Consider the following 14,028-nt stretch of genomic DNA (forward strand, 5'->3'; position numbering starts at 1 on the left):
GGGCAGAGGAAGGGGTGAGACGAGGCTGGCCTGGCCCAGGGCCCGCAGCTGGGGCGGCTCAGGCGAACAGCGGGATTAGGCTCCATTTCCTCGCGCACGGTTGTTTGTGTAAGAGGCCAGTGGGTCCCTGTGATTCTAAATCCCAGGTGTTAGGGGGAATTTTAAATAAATCCCAACGACTCAAGCCGTTCTCCAATCACTCAGCTCTTTGCTCCACTTCCTCCACGTCCACCACTATTTAAATTGCTTAGAGCCAGCCGCGGGCTTTCTGGAAAACAGGAAGAGGGGGAAGCGGGCGGGGAGAAGCCGGACGGGAGCTGATGCCCTCGGGAGAGGAGATGGCACACGGGGGACAGCAAGTGGCCGCACTGCCCACTGTCTGCGACGTGGGTCCGAGGGGTTCAGAGAGCACCTTGTACCCGAGACCTCCTGCACCCGAGACCCCCCTGCACCCGAGACAACCCTCATCCCAGACACCCCTGCACCCGGCACCCCTCGCCCAAGACCCCTCTGAACCCGAGACACCCACCCCTTACCCCAAACACCCCTCACCCAAGACACCCCTCACACCAAAGATCACCCCGCACCCAAGACACCCCACGCCCGAGACAGACTTGCACCCCAAGATACCCCGAGACTCCCCTCCCCCTTGTTTCTCATGCCCCGTCCAGGCATGTCAGACTTCCCGTGGCAGGGCCCTCCGTATCTAGCAGGAGCTGGCAGGTTCAGAGTGATGCTGAAGTTTCCAACATTTGTTCTAGAATCGCTATTTTCAGGCTCCTTGGTGTGTGTGTGGGGGGTGTCCTACTCAGTCGTTTTCTGCCTGCGCTAAGGACTGGAGCCAGGGGCAGAGCAGCCCAGATGGGGCCCCTGCTCCTCACCCCACCCGAGGGGGCTGAGCTCATCTCCACACGGGGTGGGCAGGATGGCCAGAGGAGAGGCCGCTCTGCTCCCCCGGGGTGGTGGGGAACTGAGCACTGGGTGCAGAGCCCTAGCTTCCGGCCTTCAAGGTCACAACAAGTGGGGCTCTGAAGTGAGTTCAGAGTCTCATCGGAAAAATGCGGGTGATAATCATCGCTCCTGGCCGGGTATCTGGGGATTACGGGGATGACGCATGGCCGGCTCGGGCCGTAGATTCACTGCTGTGTCTAGACCTTAGAGATTACAGGAGGCAGGCGACAGGCCTGGCAGGGCCGGGCACTGCCCGGGGTTGGGAACGCAGGGACAGCGGCTGCCCCACAGGATGTCCTGTCGCGCCTGCCGGCGCTCAGAAGGAAGGAGGGGGGTGCTGGGAGGACCCCCGGACCCAGTTCTCAGTGCTGTTAGTTTTCTCGTAGACGCCGCAGGATTTTCTGGATGCAAGATCACGCCTGTCGTCTGCCAAGTGAGCTTGCTGGCCGGTCCAAGTCTGATGCCTCTTGCGTTTTCTGGCCTCCTGGCTCGATTGCTTTTCACACCTCCGGTTTGTGTGTGTGTGTGTGTGTGTGTGTGTGTGTGTGTGTGTGTGTGTGTTTTGCAGTGCCAAGCATTGAACCCAGAGCCTCCACATGCAGGGCATGCAGCCCGAGACCCCCACCACGGGGTCACTGCCTCATCCGCTCACGCCTCTGATGTTGGACCAGGTGAGAGCTGGGCCTGGTAGGAATCAGCATGGGGGTGGGGGTTCACCACCGATGGAGGGGGGCGCTGGCCAGCCCAGGAGGGTGTGTGGGCAGCATAGGGGAGAGCCTGGGGGCGGGGGATTCTCTGGAGCTCCTGCCTGGTGCCCAGACCTTCAGCCGGCTGGCGGCACCAGCAGAGCCCCAGGGAGCATTCTTCTGCGATTCCTCAGCTGCAGTGGCGGGCAGGCGGCAGCCTTCAGCCCTTCCTGGGCTGAGGACTCAGGGCTGATGACTCAGACCTCTTTTGGCACCCCTGTCTCCTGGGAAAGTACGGTTGGTAATTAAGGAATGACAGCCCGGCTTGACACGGATTATAATGGAGATCTGCACAAAGTTTGCAAAGCCCCAGAGAAGGGACCCGGTGAACCCTGTCTGGGGGAAATGAAGAGTCTGACAGGAAGTGACGTCAGCACCGGCTGGGCAGCGTTGGCCAAATGTCTTGTCAGGCTGAAAGGAGAGGAACAGGACCTTGTGCCAGAGAACAGCATTTGCCAAGGTCTGAGGCGGAGACAGACCCCCAGGAAGGGAAGTGGAGCATGAAAAGAGGGGGCTACCCAGTCATGCTGCCCGATGGCCCTGGGGGGCCCCAGGTACTGCCGTAGAAATGGGCCCTGCCTGTTGGTCTCTGGGGCTGGTGGCTACGCTGGTTGGAATAATGAATATGGGAGAGAAGGTTCTGGACCAGCTGAGTGGACTTCCCAAGGCCGTGCCCAGTGGCCTGCACGCACTTGGGAAGACGGATAAGTGGGTGGGAGAGACAAGGAGGAGATGGGTCAGAAGCCATCGCCTGGGAAAGTAGCAGGCAAGCCGCAGGGCTGAGGGTGGAGAGTTGAGGGGCTCCTTCCCCGGGGAGGGGGCGCAGATGGGAGGTGGTGGGTTTCTTAGATTGTCCTGTTCCTCATCAAGAGTCTTGGGTTTCGGGTTAATCCGTCTTGGCCATGCCCAGCCCCAGATGTTGTGTTTGGGTTTCTTCCGTCGTGGTTGGACTGGACTCGGGGCAGCCTGGTTTTGGAGGTGGTGGTGGGGGTGGCCTTTGGCTGCTCCTTGGTGCTTACCATGTGTGTCGGACAGGCAGCGGCCTGTGAGTGCTGAGCAGGGGACGCGGTGGCGGGGGTATGGCTTCAGGGAGATGGGCTTCTGCGTGAAGGCTGAGCTGAGCAGGTTGGGCCCGGGTGGGGACACCCCGTTTGGAAGCTCTTTGGACCATGCAGGGACATTCCTGGGGTTTGCACCATCGCAGGTTCCAGGGGTTATTTCTGCTGCTCTTTCATCAAAGAAAGAAGAGAAGTTCTTTGGGGGCTGGAGCAATAGTACAGCCGGGAGGGCATTTGCCTTGCATGTGGCCGACCCTGGTTCGACTCCCAGCATCCCATATGGTCCCCTGAGCACTGCCAGGAGTAATTCCTGAGCGCATGAGCCAGGAGTAACCCCTGTGCATCACTGGGTGTGACCCAAAAAGCAAAAAAAAAAAAAGAGAGAGAGAGAAGTTCTTTGGGCAGGCCTGCCAGTACAGGAAGCCCCTTTGCTGAAGCTCTGATTTTCTCTGTGTAGATAAGCTCCTTGGAGGTAGGTTGCTCCTGGCCAGACTTGGCATCACCACTTCCGTAGGGCTAGACAGGGCAGTTGCGCTCTCTCTCCCTCTCTCTCTCTCTCTCTCTCTCTCTCTCTCTCTCTCCCTCCCTCTCCCTCCCTCCTTCCATCCACTGAAGGAGAGAGCCGTGCATTAAGTTTGCTCTCCGTCACCAAGGAGATGCCTGCTGTTGGGACTAGATAATTATGCAGCAGGATGGAAAGTTCTGGAATGAGCTAGAGCACCGTCCCAGCCTCCCTTATACACGGTGGAGCAAGGGGGAAGAAGGGGTGAGCTCACTCACAGTTCCTCCTCTAGCATCTTGGCCCAGTGGAACACCTGGAACCACATCGCTGCCTAATTAACAGTTCCTGAATATATTAATAAATTAGCATAAAAGACGACCCAGGAAACGGTCCCGCTGGGGTGGAACTGTGGGACATTCAAGGGATGGATCCAGCATCGATGGAGAAAAGGGGAGGCTCGCATCTCCCGTTTTAGTCTTTCTCAGAATGATTTTAATTATCTGGGTCCTTTGCCTTTGAAGGTCCCGTCTTGTTGACATTGGACAGAAATGGCTGGTGAGAATGGACCCACTATGCTGCCAGACTTTCTCTCCCATCAACACCATCTCTTCCTTCCTTTCTTTCCATCTGCTTCTTTTCATCAGCATTTTCCAATTTTCAGCACATAAGTATGGGAGCGTTGTTCTTTTTAAGCATGCACTTAAGAATTTTAAGAATTGGGGCTGGAGCAATAGCACAGTGGTGATGGGTGTTCGCCTTGCACGTGGCCAACCTGGGTTGGGTCCCCAGCTTCCCATATGGTCCCCTGAGCACTGCCAGGAGTAATTCCTGAGTGCCGAGCCAGGAGTAACCCCTGTGCATTGCCGGGTATGACTCAAAAAGAAAAATAATAATAATGCTTTTGGTTTGGGGCATCCCTGACTCTGCTTGGGGCTTGCTCCTGGCTGGTACTCAGGGTTCTCTCCTGGAAGTTCCTGGGAATTCAGTTCGGATTCACTGTATGCAAGTCAAGAGCCTGACCCTCAAGACTAATTAAAGAATGAATTAAGGATATTTTCTTTTTCTTTTCTGTTTTGGGGGTAGGGGGCTGGGCCACACCAGACTGTGCTCGGGGATCACTCCTGACGGGCTTGGGAGACCATCTGGGATGCTGGGGATTGAACCTGGGTGAGCTACCTGCAAGGCAGGTGTGCTACCCACTATACTTGGGGGATGACAGCTGTTTCCACTCAGTACCTGAAATCGGCACCCCTTCCCTCCCCCTTGGGTTTCTGCAGAGAGACCACAGTCGCTGTGTGTGGGAACCTGTATTTCTTGGCTTGCTCTCAAAATTCTCTTCTGTTTTTGTTTTCAGAAACGTGACCGTGGTGTGTTCTGAGCCTCGGCTTTTGGAGAGTTTGTCTTGTTCGAGGCTCATTGAGTTCTTGATTCCGTCCGTGTCTGTGTCTTGTCCAATTCAGGGAGTTTTCACGCCAATCATTTCTTTCCTTGCCCTTGGGTGCTCGTTTCTGCCAACTCCCAGCACCCTGATCTCACAGACGTTAGCGTTTTCCTTGCAGCCTCTGGGGGTTGCTCCCGTTCTGAAGCATTTTCATGACGATCCCTTTGAATTATGCGTGGGATATTCTTCACAACTCTGAAGATGGGAATATCTTGGCCTCTGTGGATGGTCTTTTGGAAAATCTCACATGAAATCTTCCAATTATTGTTTTTTTGGAGGTGACAAGGGACTTCGGTTTACATAGAGGCATTTAAACTATGATGTTCTGGGACTTGAGGTCTAATGGAAATCTTCATTTTTATCTGTCTTCATGTCACGCTACTCTGTGGGGGCCAGTAGGGGGTCGGGACTCCTACATCTTTACTGGTGGGAAGCCCCGCTTCCCCACTCACTTCCGTGACAACGCGAGGGGCAGGGGTCTTCCTTACTGTGGACAGGGGGCCTCCGGCTTCCCACGGGGCCTCCAGGGAGAAGCAGCAGACTCAGTCCCTGCCGTATTCGGACAAGGGTCTAGGAACCCTTCAGCTGGACTTGACCTCAGCATGGTGTGAGGTTCCCTTATTTTTTGCCGCCTTTGGCTGCCGCGAACCAGTTGTTGTCTGAACGTTTTCTATTTTGCTGGCATGGAAATGACTGTGCTGGTCCGGAATGTTCCCTTTCCTGGTCGCTTGGGTAGAGCCAGGCTTCATCTGTGTCCACTGATGCTTTTAAGTTCCCGGTACCTTCAGCTTGGGGTCAGCGAGGTGTGGGTGAAGGAAGAGACTCCCCAGGGAGCATCTTTGTTGTATGGGTCCCGAGCCCATCCACGTCTGCCGTTGCCACTCAGCGGCTTTCAGAGTCTTTGTCTATGAATACGAGGCCCGAGATTGCTCACCTATGTGGTGGGACGGGTGGGAGCTTCCCGGGCTCCGTCTTTCTGAAACTGAAGTCTCAGTTCGTCCTAAGTGTTCTCAAGACAGAGGAACTGAGTGTCTGATCCCACAAGGAAGATGTTTCTGTGTGTGGCCGGATGGGTGTGTGGAGCGATGGGTGGAGGGGCGGGTGTGTGAATGGCTGAATGAGTGAAGTCCGAAGCATGACTTCTCCTGCTCTTTATTGTCTGGGAGTCACGCCTGGCCGTGCTCAGGAATTACTCCTGGCTCTGTGCTCAGGGGTCACTCCTAGCAGGGATTGGGGGACCATTTGCGGCGCTGAGGACTGAACCTGGGTGGGCTGCGTGCAAGGCAGGCGCCTTCCTCTCTGTAGCATCTCTCCAGCCCGTGACGTTTCTCTCTGTCTACGGCCATACCTTCACACCCTACCAGACAAACCTGACTCCGGAATCGGGAGGGCCTGATGGGTGGGGACGCTCTGGAGCCCCAGGGGTGGGGCTGGGGTGGTGACTCCCATCAGGCTCCACAGGAAGCAGAACGGTGACAGAAGCTCCTGCTGATCACCGATGAGCTGTCGCTGGCCAGCATCAGCTCTGTCCTTTTTTCCTCTTCCACCAGCATTTTTACTTCCTTCAATACATAAAGAGTTTTTTTTTTCTCCCCAAGTAGGGAACAGCCTGAATCATTTTGGCCTCTGAGGGCATCTTCCTTTCTCAGAGCATTACCTCCAGGGACGGGGGAGTCAAGGAAGATATTATTCGTCACATCCTGGAAGAACACGAGCGTGTCACGGCGCCCGGTGATGTGTCCGTGGATGTCGGCTGTCTGGTGTCTGCACCAGATGTTTGTGTTTGCCAGCCCGTGAAGTCTGGACCACGAGCAGGGGCCCGTTTCCCTCTTCCTTACCGCCCTGAAGAGGGGGGTGAGGTGGATCGCCTGAGTGGGGGGAGGGGGTGTCAGGAGGTGACTGCGCTTGGGTTGTCAAGGAAACCTGCTTTGCAGTCGCGCGTGGCTTTTGTCTAGGAAGGACATCAGCCCCCAGAGTGGACGGAAGCCCGTCCCCACATCCTCAGAGAACATGCAAGGCTGGTCCCTTGGTATGGAGATGGTCCAGCTGAGGTAACTCGTCGGACAGCACAGCAGGAGTATAGAAGACTGTTGGAAATCTCCTTTTCTAGGATTTTCACTGCTTTCCAAGGACATGAGTGAGAAATGAGAGGCAGGGCTGGCGGGACTTCCTGTTGGCCCTTTAGTAATCCTTGTTCCACACCTTCTCTTTCCTGGGCTTCATTTAAAAATAGCAACAAATAAGCAAAACATTTGTTTACATTTTGTTGGTTCCAAAATCTAAAAAAAAAAATAAATAAAAATAGCAACTGGGGGCTGGAGCAATAGCACAGCGGGTAGGGCATTTGCCTTGCACGCAGCCGACCTAGGTTCAATTCCCAGCATCCCATATGGTCCCCTGAGCACCGCCAGGAGTAATTCCTGAGTGCATGAACCAGGTGTAACACTTGTGCATCGCCGGGTGTGATCCAAAAAGCAAATAAAATAAAATAAAAATAGCAACTGGGGGGCCGGAGTGGTAGTACAGTGGGGAGGGCATTTGCTTTGCACATGGCCAACCCGGGTTCGATTCCCAGCATCCCATAGGATCCCCTGAGCACTGCCAGGAGTAATTCCTGAGTGCAGAGCCAGGAGGAACCCCTGAGCATTGGTCGCTGTGACCCAAAAAGCCAAATAAAGAAAAGAACAGAAAAAAAAAAGAGCAATTGAGGCTGAGGCTCAGAAGATAGGACCGTGAGAAGACTCTTGCCTTTGGGGGCAGCCAACCCACGTTCAATCCCCAGGACCCCACATGGTCCCCTGAGCACTGCTACAAGTGATCCCTGAACACAGAGGCAGGAGTCAGCCCTGGGCACTGCTGGGAGTGCCCCACTCCACCCTTCCCCGGAACAAAAAGAAACACAATCTGAGGCTGTTAACCCTCAGGAGAAGCGAAGACGCTGACCGGTAACCAGTGCAGCTGCTGATGCTTCTTCCAGATGGAGAGCGGGAGCCTGCGGTGAGACGGCGGGGAGGGTGGATGCCTTGAGTCATTCCCACACTTGCTCTCCGAAGGATGAAGTCAGAATCCCGGGGGCCCTGACAAGAAACCAGAAAATAGATCTTATCTATGCCTGGCACCGGCTAGCGCCGCCTGATCAGCGCCGGCTCGTTCTCCTTCCGGTGACTTTCCAGTCTTAGCGTGAAACCTGTTTGCCCTTGGCTGCCAGCAAGCGCGAGTGTGCGGCACAGTCCTCACGGTTCTCTGGACCCTCCTTAGAGTCCTCCCGGCCCGTCTGGCTTTATTTTCTCGAAGAGCATTATCCTTGCACCTGCTGTGTGTTTTGGAGAACAATGCTGGTGAATTAAAGAGCAGAGGAATCTGGAGAGCGGGCCAGTCTCTTTCTGAGACCACTGAGGTATTTTGTTGTTGTTGCTGTTGCTGTTGTTCCAAAATAACTTGATTGACGTCTCAATGACATGCCCTAAAATTTTTTTGAACTTAGAGAAATTATTGTGTTGTTATTTTGTGCCACACCCGGTAGTGCTCAGGGTTTCCTCCCGGCTCTGTGCTCAGGGGTCACTCCAGGGGACCTTGTGTGATGCTGGGGACCGAATCTCGGTTGGCTGCATGCGAGGCAGTCACCGCCGCCCCCCACACGTCCTGTCTCTTCAGCCCGAAACTCACCCGCATGAAGCGAGTCTGCAGTTCAGTTACCGTGAACTGCAGAGTTGGACAGCGAGCGTCAGGATCCCGTTTGAGAACAGAGCCCTCGTGCCCTCCGATTCCTCCTCTTCCTGCCGGCCCACGAAACTGCACATCTCCACTCCGTCTCAGTGGATCTCTCCTTTCTGGATGGAGACGGTGTCTGGCCTCTCGTGGCCGCCTCCCTCAGCCCCGCGTGATGCCTTGCAGCTGGTCTCTGCTTTGCTTCTTGTTCCTTTGCTTTAGCAAATAGGCTTCGTGCGTGGACCACAGTCTACGCCCTCCCACCCACCGATTGGATGTTCTCACTTCCGGGCCCATGTGAACTGCTGGGCCCCCAGCCCTGGGACCCCTTGTGTGTGGGGGGACCTGTGGTGGCCAGGGCTGTCTCTCCTCGGGTAAGCGCTGACTGGTCACGTGCTGGGGTGTTGGGGGAAATGCCAGACGGGTCCACACTGGCCGCGGTGCTCTGCCCCTCAGCCCTTAACAGATGCGACTCCAATTTCCCTGTGTTCTCTTCCTCACTTGGAGTTGTCTGAGCTTTAAGTTCTCGCCGTTCCCCTTGGGGGGGGGGGGTGGGGAGCAATGCCTTATTTCCCTGAGGACCTCCCGTGAGGTGGAGTATCGTTTCATGAGCTTCTCAGCCGTGTCTCTAGACTCTCTGGAGAAAGGTATGTCCAGACCCTTTGTTCATTTTATTTGTTTGTGTTTTTGTTCTGGGGCCACACCCAGTGATGCTCAGGGATGACTCCTGACTTTGCACGCAGGGATCACTCCTGGTGGTGCTTGGGGGACCATATGGGATGCCGGGGATTGGACCCGAGTTGGCTGTGTGCAAGGCAAACGCTCTCCCTGCTGTACTATCGCTCTGGCCCACCTTTGTCCATTTAAAATTGGGCTGCTTGTCTTTTTGAGTTAGAAGAATTAGCTGTGTATTCTGGCTACATTAGATATGTATCATATGTATGATACGTGTCACATACATATATATTATATACACATATATAACAAATACCAAAAGTATCCTGCCCGCACGGCAGAGTCTGGCAAACTTCCCGTGTCGTTCTCAATATGTCAAATGCCAGTAACAATGATGGGTCTCATTCTCCTAACCCTAAAAGAGCACTGAAATGGCTCTTTTAAAATCTCAGGGCTAGGAAGAGGAAGACGTTACTGGTGCCTGCTCGAGGCAATCGAGGAACAACAGGATGCTCGTGATTGTGATATAACAAATACTTTCTCCCACTCTATAGCTTTTCCCTTCTTGGTTTCGTAGCCCTCCCCTCCCCCCTCTCCTCCCCTCCCCACCCCTCCCTCCCCTTCTCCTTCACCCTCCCCTCCCCTCCCCTCCCCTCCCCTTCCCTCCTCTTTTTCCTTTCCTTGTCTATTTTTCTTTGCTTGTATGTTTCTCCTGGGGGGCTACTTCCAGCATGGGGCTCAGGGGTCAGTGCTGATGATGCTCAGGGGACCTCGGGAGGCGCTGGGGAGTGAACCTGGGCCCCCCACGGAGCTCCAGCCCTCTGAGAGGTTTCTTTGGAAGCACAGGCCTGTTTTCCTGGGCCCGGGGGAGGGCTTGGTGCGTAGGAGCCTTTGAAGGGGCTCGGCCCTCACACGCAGATCTGCGGTCAGCTTGTGAACAGCTTGTGAGGGAGCCGTCAGCCTCTACAAGTGCGCTGGCCGCAGCCCAGCTCCTCACCCTGGCGTCAGCCCCAGAGGCTGCCTCAGCCCCACTCCTGCCCCGGTTTCTGGTTCTGGAGAGTCCCTCAGACCCACGGATCCATTCACCGGAGAACCACCTCTGGGGGCGGGTCACCTGGGATAACTGTGCCAAGACACACCCCTGTGAGGGATAGTTTTCGACAAGAGGCTTCCGGTGAGCTGGGCAGACACACAGAAGGTTCCAGAACCTTCTGGCTGCCCATCAGCTCACCTGACATGTCCATCTCCATCTCTGCTTGCTCTGACTCGACCTGTGTTCAGGGGTTGGAGGAAGCAAAGGAACCAGTGACAACATTAAGAAATCCAGAGGTTGCAGGCTGGAGAGGAGGTCACAAGGGCCCGTGCTTGCTCCCTGCCCCCCCCCCACACCCCCCCATCCCCCCATCCCCCACCAGGAGCAGCCTCCAGGCAGGAGGGGAGAGTAGCCCTGAGCATTGCTCCAAAAGAACCTCCTAAAATGTTGTTTATTCCTTTCTTTTTGAGTCACACCTGGTGGTGCACAGGGGTTCCTCCTGGCTCTGCACTCAGGAGTTACCCCTGGCGGTGCTCAGGGGACCAGATGGGATGCTGGGAATTGAACCCGGCTCCGCTGCGTGCAAGGCAAACGCCCTACCCGCTGTGCTATCCCTCCAGCCCTCCTAAAGTGTTTTTAAACAGTCCCGTGAAACTCCAGCTTCTGCGTTTCAGTTTTTTCTTCCCTTCCCTGGCCGGGGCGGATCTGCGGCCTCTTTCAGGCGGGCACAGACCCCACAGTGCCGGATTCTCCATTCTCCGTTTTCCTGGGGGCGCGGGGAGAGGTTGGGCCGTACTCAGGGGCGACTCCCAGCTCGGTGGTCGGGGTGGCCTCAGGCCAGTGTCCTCCCCCTGCTTGCCCCCTTGGGTGCTGCATTTCCAGAGCAGTTGGCGCAGCTGAAGCCACCGTTCCCCCCCCCCCACCGCGTCCCCCAGAGCTTTAGCCACGACTCTGGGTTGCAGCTGTCCACCTCAGTGACCCTTCCTTCCGTCCCTGTACCCCACACTCCTAGAAGCCCCGGGGGCCGCGGGCCGGCCACCCCAGGCTTCCTGCCTCTTGTCTCGCCCAGAGGCTGAGCACGTGAGTGGCCAGCTGAAGGCTGAGGCCGGGGTCAGCCCACGCCCACAGATCCGTCCCGTCGGCGATCTGCCCAGCACCCCTGCAGCCAGCTGGACGCACTGGGACTCTGCCATCGTCCCCACTGCCCTGCACGCCTGGATGCTTCTGCGTTCTCAGATGAGAGCCAAAGAGCCAGCGTTTCCCATCTCTGAGCACAACCGGGTGGGGGGTGATCTGGACCGGGGAGTGGTGGGTGGGGCCCAGGAATGTGGGAGAGTGCCAGACTTCACTCTGCACAGAAGAAAACAAAAGATGTGCTAAGGATGTGGGAACTGTTTTTAATGCTTTTTTTCCCCCAGAGGGATCTTATTTCTTATTTCAGTGTGTGTGTGTGTGTGTGTGTGTGTGTGTGTGTGTGTGTAGGGTGTGGTACTAGGGCCTCACACGTGCAGGCAAGCACTCTAGCACTGAGCCACATCCACAGCCTGTATTTTCACTGTCCTCCCGTTCATCGATTTGCTCGAGTAGGCCCAGTAACGTCTCCATTGGAGACTTTGTTGTTACTGTGTCTGGCATATCGAATACGTCACGGGGAGCTTGCCAGGCTCTGCCGTGCGGGCGAGATACTCTCGGTAGCTTGCCGGGCTCTCCGAGAGGGGCGGAGGAATCGAACTCGGGTCGGCCAGGTTGGCTGTGTGCAAGGCAAACGCCCTACCGCTGTGCTATCGCTCCAGCCCTGTATTTTATTGATTTGTTAATTTATTTTCGGTTTGGGGGTCACACCCCATAACGCTAAGTGGTTACTCCCGGCTCTGCACTCTGAAGTCATTCCCAGCAGTGCTCTGGGGACCATATGGGACGCTGGGGTCAAACCAGGGCTGGCCACGTGCGAGGCAAGTGCCCTCCCCGCGGTGCTGCTGACAGGCAACCACTAGCCCCTGGCCCTATTTTATTTAGTTTTGCTTTTTTTTTAATGACTGTAATTACTTCTTCTTGTCCCAACTACAGAACTGAGTTCTCATTACTGAAACTGGGGAAATACCAAAGCCAATAAACACTGCCCAGTGCCCGGGGTTGTCTCCCGCCGGAGTCCTGTCTGCTGTGAATCTAATTCCACGGGGATGTTTTCCATCTCATTACTGCCGCTCCTCAAATGTGATTATCAGGGGCAGTCACCGTCTCTCCCGTACTGCATTTCGTTCCTGGATGTTGGACTATCCCCCGCAGATAACGCTGCCGTCAGCATCTCTGTGTGTCTTTTCTTGTTGTTGTTGTTGTTGGTTGGGGGTCCCCAGCAGTGCTCCGGGCTTACTCCAGGCTCTGTGCTCAGGGATCACTCCTGGCAGTGCTCAGGGGAACAAATGCAGTTCCAGGAAGTTAATCCAGGTTGACCACATGTAAGGCAAGTAGCCTGCCTGCTGCCTGCCGCTAGCTCTCCAGCCCGCCCACCCCACCCACATAAGTCTTTATTTATTGTCTGAGTTATCCGGGATGAAAGTCCTTCCTCCCCTCCCCTTCCGTGCCCTGCCTCTCTTCCCTTTCCTTCCCCTTCCCTGCCCTGCCCTCCCTCCCCTCCCCTCCCTTACCCTCTCCTCCCCAGCCCTCCATGCCCTAAGGTCACTTACCATTTTGTGGGACAGGGCAGCTCAAGAAAGGACGATGTGGCCACAGGAAGTGGAGAGAAAAGGGGGTGTTAGACTGGGGGGCTGGGACACAGTGAAGAACAACTAAAAGCCTCAAGACTGGAGCCATGGGATAGCGGGGAGGGTGCTTGCCTTGCATGCAGCTGACCTGGGTTTGAATTCCGGTACCCCATAGGGTCTCCCAAGCACCGCTGGAAGTGATCCCTGAGCACTGAGCCAGGAGTTAGAAGGCCTGAGCACCACTGGGTGTGGCTCCCCCATAAAACGCTTCAAGACAAAAGGTTGTGGCTGAAGTGGTCACACATGTGCTGGCCTGTGCGAGAGGTCCCGGGTTTGATCCCCAGCACCCTGGTTCTGACACCCCTGGAGGGGACCCCCCACGCTGAAAAATAAATGCAGATATGTGCATAGACACACATAAACAAAAACAAAAATCGAAGGAGCGGGGTGGGCACACCAAGGCACTAATGACCCTGGACATGCCCCCCTCCCCCCCAAAAAACACACCTTTTAGCTTTTAGGACCTTCTGGCCCCTGCTTCGCCCAGGGACCCCCGCCCTCCCCCCCTCCCTGACCGTGGCCCCAAGCTTTTAGCCTTTCCTCAGCCTTAAGTCCTGTTTTCCCTCCTGGGGCGCGTCCTCGCCCTCACACTGACCCCACACTGCCCCCTTCCGGCGATGTCACTGCCTCCTGCCCTAACCGTCACACCTGGTGACATCCTGAGAGTGAGATAAACCGTGGTTGAAGTGGCTGCTTCTCTGTCTCTGCTGCCTGGCAGGTGCTGGGGAAGGAACACTCTGCCCACTGTGGCTTCCCGGGGTCGCCGCGGGTCCCGGGAGTGAGGGTCCCTGCCAGGGAGGCAGCTGCTCCGACCTCAGGTTCCCAGACCTTCCCATGATGTGGGCCCTCCTCGTGACCCCCAAAGGGCTGCAGCTGCTCCGTTCCTTCTAACTCACCTTCCAGCCAGCTGGGAGGGTCGAGGAAAGAGCATGCTCTTCCCCCAGGGCTGCTCTCGACCCGTCGCAAACTTCATTTCTGTGTCCGTTTCTTTGGAACTTAGTCATGTGATCAAGTCCAGCTCCACGGAGCTTGGGGTCAGGGTTTGCAGTGCCCAGTAGTGATAGACTCAGCCAAAAAGCACTGTGTAGCACTGTCCTCCCGTTTTTCATCGATTTGTTCAAGCGGGCCCAGTAACGTCTCCATTGCGAGACT

At 55.9% G+C, this 14,028-nt stretch overlaps 1 protein-coding gene across 1 annotated transcript in view; it reads left to right on the forward strand.

The window, feature by feature from the left end:
- Positions 1-14,028, forward strand: part of SLC6A1 (solute carrier family 6 member 1) — a 298,182-nt gene that overhangs the window by 99,041 nt on the left and 185,113 nt on the right. The window lies entirely within an intron of this gene.

This window comes from Sorex fumeus, unplaced genomic scaffold (genome assembly GCF_029834395.1).
Source record: "Sorex fumeus unplaced genomic scaffold, SorFum_2.1 ptg000072l, whole genome shotgun sequence".
Classification (NCBI taxonomy): Eukaryota; Metazoa; Chordata; class Mammalia; order Eulipotyphla; family Soricidae; genus Sorex; species Sorex fumeus.